Genomic DNA, 6,907 nt, shown 5'->3' on the forward strand with positions numbered 1-6,907 from the left:
AGCAAAACTTTTGCACCGTTTCTGTGTGACCACTGTTAATGTCAATGAAATTGCGAGGCAATGGCTCTGTGTTTTTTTTTTTTTTGTTGCTTTTTAATACTGGAATGATGGATAAGGGTATACCAAATAGGACTAGGATTTAGATTTGTTCTTACCATCCCTGTAAAAAAAAAAGAAAGCAAAATGAGTTATCAAATCTTTTCAAAATGGAAAAGTAGTATTTGAGACGTCCTCAAAATGCAAGATGTGAATATTTGCAAATAACTGATACTGAAATGTTGTAAGATGCACTTTTTAGTTTTATGTTTTAGATATCTATTTTCCAGAAAATGTTCTGTGAAGCATTTAATTTAAAAGGCTGTGGTGACCATGTGTATCAGATGCTGTAAATTTGTACTTTTGTTTTTTAGGTAAAAGCATGCATTCTAAAAATTTGTGTTGGTACTGTTGTTGTTACTGTTGTTTTTTGTTTGTTTAATTTTTGCAAGCATGCGTGCTTTTGAAAAGTGTGCAAACAGTCTGCAATGAATTGGAAAAAAAACAACTGGTCATCGAAATATTTTCTCATTAAAAGTGAAGTAAACAATCAAAAATGTTTCTGAAGATTTCATCTAAGACGATGTCACATATTATTGTTTATAATATTATTATTATTATTAATAATATTTTTATCATTATTATTATTATTTTTACAGGTCTCATAAAGTTATTATTCAATTGGCAGAACATCGTTTTTATCGGATACCACTTACATTTTTCACAAAACAATAATATTAAATAATAATAATAATAATAATAATAATAGTAATAATAATGACAATGATAATAATAACAATACTTTGATCTGTCTTGTATCCTGACTTGAGAGTGTGAGAGTTAGAGAGAAGCAGTGGGGAGAGAGAAATGAATCGTGCAGTCGATTAGGATGCATGGAGTTGCGATGCCATGGTCACAGCGCAGACAACTGGGCTCATTCATCAAGCTGTAGGCTAAACACAATTAAGCCCAACAATAAACATTTAGAAAAGCTGCACACAGTGTCCGAATTAATGCCGTTGCATATTTTCGACTTCAAATGTCACAGAGGGCAGTTAAATAGCCTAGGTGTCCTGTTGATTTTTTCGACTGTTTCGACCTTATATTTACATCTTATTCTGGGGAACTTTATTCAACAGGTTTACAAATAGGCTACAGACGGAGAATTTTTAGCAAACAAAGTGCAAAATTTAGTTTTATTCTTTCATTCGATTTGTTTGCCGGATTAAAAAAAAAAACGCGCTTAACTGCCTCCCCTATAGAAAGCAACAGCCTATTTCGGGGTATTAAACAAATACATTAGAATTCCGTCACTATATGCAATCGAGTAGATCAAATAAAGGGTCTCGGGCCACTTCATTCTCCCTCATTCACTTGAATTGAAAGTGCAAAGAATAGCAAACTTAGACTGGGCCACCAATGTAGATTTAGCCTTTTTTCAGCAAGACAAAAAGACTGATTTTTCACAAACACATTGCTGACTGGGGAACTAGGAAACGAGCTGCAAGACCCTTTTGGAATTTAAATCCACCCCTCCCCCATGGACTGTTTGGACAACAGTGTTAGTTTTTTTTCGCCCGCTTTGTGCATTTCTGTGTGTAACATTAATTCTGACTCTGGATGATTAAATGTATTGAAACTGCAACGGCAGATTACAAGATTTAATTTTGGATCAGATTTTATTTTTCTGGCTGGTCATTACAATTACAATTTAAACCACATTAACACACATAGAACTTTTTCATTGAGCATATAGAAGCAATGACATCCAGCAACTGAAAAAAACTACTGTTACAATACTATATATATATATATATATATATATATATATATATATATATATATATTTAATACCCATTTATGCTTGTGCAATTGTGTTCTCTTCATTTGGATTTCAGTGTACTTAACTTTGTCCTATTTAGTGTGTATTGCCCTGTTATTAATAAAATGTTAATGTGATATATATATAGATGAATGTCTGAAAATAACTTCTGTGAATAAGAAGTCATTCATTGCGAGAAACATCCTGTCATCCTATAATTATGTTTAAAGACACAGTGCATGTTCCATGGAAATTACTGACACACATCAATGGTATGAAGTTTGCCTAGAAAAAGGGCGTTGTTTGTTCCATTAATAATAATTCAGCTTTTCCAAAATGTTCAAATGAGCAAACCAATTTAACCCCTAAGAGAGAAAGTGTGAAACCACAGGTTACAGGTGGGAGGGAGAGGAAACCCATGTTACACCTCACCAACTCATCTGACACCTGACACCCATGAAGTTATAATAAATAGTGTGGAAAACTTTTTTTTTTCTCTGAATAAAACCTTTAAACATTAACTGTTTCTGACACTACAAGCTTTTTTTTTTTTAAATCTGCAAACACTGCCCCAGAGTTTTTACTTCTCTTTCCTTCCAAATTTAAATGAAATCTCTTCTTGTTGACAATGTTTCCATATTTTCAGCATCAGTATGAACTCAGTTGTATAATCCAAGTCTGCATTGTCCTTGTTCTCTTAACTATGTTCCACTTAGACAAAGAAGAAGGTCATCTTAGGCAGGGGATGAAATATAGACAACATGCAAAACCCCAATGTTGTAGTTTAATTAAAATAATTCATTAAAGTGGAGGCCCAAGGTAATTAGCATGTATAATTTATTTTTTGCTTAATGCATGCATGGCAGTGGCCTCCGCAATAAACTCAACTTAACCTCAAGTAGGAAAGTGATACGGACAGGGTGCTGTTATTTACTATGTGTTTATTGTTTGGATATTTGTCAAGAGGAAGCAAGTGTTTCATAAAACCCTGGACGTTATCTGGCTTCCACTGCACACAAACAACTTATTTGTTTATGAGTTTATCTTGTGGATTTATGCTCCCTCATAAGAGAAGCTGTCAGGTTTGTTGTGAAGGAGAGATATTGGGAATTGCCCTCACTTTTCTTTTTGGCGTATGTGTTCACGGTTATCCTGCTGGTCACTATAGTTGTTGGAAAGTAGTTTATGCTGGCTCTTTGAGCTGACAGAATGAGGACATGGACAAGCACCACCAGGTAGCTCTGCTCCTCTCTCACAGCAGACAGACTGTCAGCGCTGGCTTTTAGAAGAAGCAAAATAATCAGTGATAGACAAAACTAAGCAGCATTAATTATGCTCGGCAAATGTGTCAATCCTTGACAAGCTATTTGACATTTTCAAACATGGCTAGTGGCTACATTTTATTATTTCTTGCAAGTATGTGTAGTTTTTGTCTATACAAAAACAACAACGTAAAACAAATATTTTCAGATGGAGCTGTGGACCATGGTAAACACATTCATTTTAGTGGCAAATAGAGCAAAGTGGTGCTCTCCTGACGGGCGGGAAAGGAGCTAGGCTACTGAGTTAGAACCCTATGTCTGAGATAATATCTTGTCTTTTAAACCTGCAAATCATACACAATAAGATCAGAGTGAATCTTATCATTCGTAAGATTTTGTCAAAGATCATCATTCTGCATTACATGAAATAAAAAATAAAAAATGCCACAGAGTGGGAATAATACTCTTCAAGTGAACTCCTCACAGTGCACATCATCATTATGAGACTATATGGTTAAATCATCAGTCACAATGTGTGACTCCTAGGTTAAATACATTACATGGCTGTGTCGGAGGGCAAAGGGCAGGTAATAGTGGGCAGCTGGAGGGAGAGGCACGGGGATGCAGCAGTGCTCAAGGCTGGCTCAGCCAAACACCCATGTGTGCATGAAATTAGAGTGTCAACATCTGATTCATGCTGCTGGGTGGTGACTGTGAAACAAATTATGTCAGCGGGTGGCAGTGGCGAGATTCCACTGAGCTGCAGCGGACAGCGGCTGCGTGGAAGTTACAGCAGGCCGTAGATTATGTTTTATAAACTGTGATGACACTTTTTTTATGTGGTAAAGTTAAAGGTTCTCACTTCATGCTCAGGCTCATCGCAAAAATGAGTGACAATATATTTTTTAAGAATTGTGTTTTTTTTTAATGTATTCTTGAGCTGCAGACAGTGAAATTTAAGCTCTCTGATGGAAGTGGGTGTCGTAAAGAGGATCTAATGGTTCCAGGAAATGGGGTGATAATTGTTATTCAAGATAAGGATGCATGTTGTCGCAGGCAGGGTGTGAGGTGCAAATGAAAGAGTTCCTACTGACACTGTCAGCAGCGAAACAAGGTTTTCATAGATAGAAATGTCACACGCAGCAAAACATTGAAATTCTTTCAAATGTAATTTTAAGTGGAAATACATTTTGCAAACAGTAATCCCTCCTCTGTTGCTCTTGATGTTTCTTCCTTCTTCTTTCTGTTAAATGTTTCTATGGAGTCTTTCTCAGTCGTGTCTATGGATAGACCATATGTTGTACAGATTGTAAAGCCCATCGAGGCAAATTTGTGATATTCAGCAATATAAATAAAACTGACTTGACCAATAACATTAGATGTGATATTCTTTCAGTGGGGTACTGGTTTCACAGTGACGTGACAGTCACTGACAGATTTTCAGTTTACAATATGTGATGCAACATTTGGCATGCCTCTGTACATGGATGGGTCTCTTGTTATTGGCTCCTGAGTGTTGGGCAGGTTGAGACATGGTGAGACAGACAACCCAGAGAAACTCATTCATCACCATTCAGGCTCCAGCCTTGTCAACCTCAAACTCCAGCCATTACATCTGACATCCATCACACAAGTACTTCTTCATTTCATCGTTAACGTGGGGGTCAACAAATGGTTAAAATTAGTAAGTTTTTTTTTGTTGCTGTGTCCACATGTATTGTGTTATATTGCTGATACATCTATTTTGACTCTCCAGTGTTTAATTTGGCATGCCTGTGAAGGGTGTGTTCTGAGAGCAAAAGTGTGCGCTGTGTCCCAGGTTGTCCTGTCGAGTGTTGTAAATCTGTTGCACTTGCAGGGTATTAGATCAAATATTTATGTTTTAATTCAAAGACGTCCCACAGCTAAGTTTGACCAAATGCTTGTTCATGCAGAACGTCAGTGTGGGAAGCAAACTAAATACAAACAAGCTGCTTTAATGAAGGTACTTAACAGGTTTGACACTACAATGTTTTTGCTTCTCAAGTGCTTTAGCTGTTAGGTGTTAGAATTGTAACAGATTCTGTGGATTTTAGCAGGCTGCTATTTCCCCTTTTTAAAAGCTAATTTGTCACCTTTCTTTGGGATCTTATCGTACCCTCTCCAGCCATAAACTAACACTTACTCAGGACTTCAAAGGTGTGCTCGGTAGCAGAGGTGAGAAAAGGGCCTACATCCACTTGGGGCCAGTTCCTTCCAGAGATGAGATGGAGCTGATTAGCAGGAGTGTGCAGCGAGCCCCGTGGGGGCAGCAGCTGGAGGAGCAGGGAGAGGTGTGAGTTTTGACAGCTCCTGTTTCTCCCCTCTGGATACTGCAGGGTCAGGGCACCCAGAGCGGGCGCGGGCTCTGCGCTGCATAGGAAGTCAGCAGTAATTGCCATTCAGCCAGTGGGACAGAAACAGAGGCAACAATAACCAGCGAAGAACACACAGCCGTTTCCTCTTTGTCTTGATGTGTTTGAGGAAGGATGCTACCTCCTCTCTGACAGAACAAAGCCGCAATAAAGTCCTTGCAATTGAAATACCATCTTGCAGAAGTTGCAGAGGAAGACGCGTCTTTCTGGTGTAGCTGTGCACATGGAGCCCTTCCATACCCCAGAGAAGGCCCAGATGGCTGCTTGTTATTGCATAACAAGGCTGTATTGTTCTGTTAATGTAACTTCATCTGTCTTTGATCTAATCTCATGTTGTCATGGCCAGTGTGAAAATCCCTATCAAGTGCATGATCCAGCACTACGCTCATTGTGATTGTGATAATCTCCTGCATTGAAATTCCACTTTGTTCCTTTGTTTCTTTGTTAGTGGACACAATGTGAGGTTAATTAGCAGCCACTGGTAACCTCTGCGTTCCTGGATCCTTCATCACAGCTGAAGTGTACTCTTCACTGGGGCCGCTGGCACTGACAAGACCAAACACAAGGCCTTGAGCCAACTGAAAGTAAGCAGAATACAAACGCAGCAGTAACTTAATCCCTTTCAGACTAACACACAGAGCCCAAATGTATGAACTGTAATTGTTTTCTTCACGTCATTAATTGCTCACGACATTGTTTCCTTGCTTGGACTGAAAACACACAGAGGAGGAATTGACTAAACCAGCATAGAATTGGGATATATTTGCAGAAAAGGTTGCAGCGATCACGTTTGTCTAACATTAAAAGGCTTTAATGTGGTTATTATCTGATACCAATGTGTCACAGTGTAATGTTCTGTTTCTTCTGTGGTGCAGAAGCTCTAAGCACAGTGCATTTATCTGTAATATTGCCCTTCCGCCACTTCACATCTCCCCATTCCCTGGTGGTCTAATTTATGTTAAGTCACAAACCTCCCCTATGGCTGTTTTGAAATGTTCAGAATGGAGACTGTGTGCTCCAGGTTTATGCCAGCACCACAATCCCCTGTATAATTGTTCTCTATGGGAAAGCACATCTCAGTGAAACCATCTGCAAGTCCATGGGGCAGTTTCCTAAGAATGAGTGGACTTCTTAGGGGGTTCCACTGCAATCCAGTTTCTCTTGTGAAGCAAGTAATTAATTCAAATCTCAGGAAGTCAATAGCTGCCTGGATCAGAGGCACGTAGCACACAGCTGCTGATACCTCCGAACACACTGCTTGTCTTCTCAGGAAGTCGCCAAACAAAAAGGTTACAATGGGCGCACACACCCATACACGGCTCAGATAACACTTGTTTTAAACTGTGATTTTTGTGCACCCTTATCATACGTTTGCACACTTTATTAATCTAAAT

This window comes from Perca flavescens, chromosome 8 (genome assembly GCF_004354835.1).
Source record: "Perca flavescens isolate YP-PL-M2 chromosome 8, PFLA_1.0, whole genome shotgun sequence".
Classification (NCBI taxonomy): domain Eukaryota; kingdom Metazoa; phylum Chordata; class Actinopteri; order Perciformes; family Percidae; genus Perca; species Perca flavescens.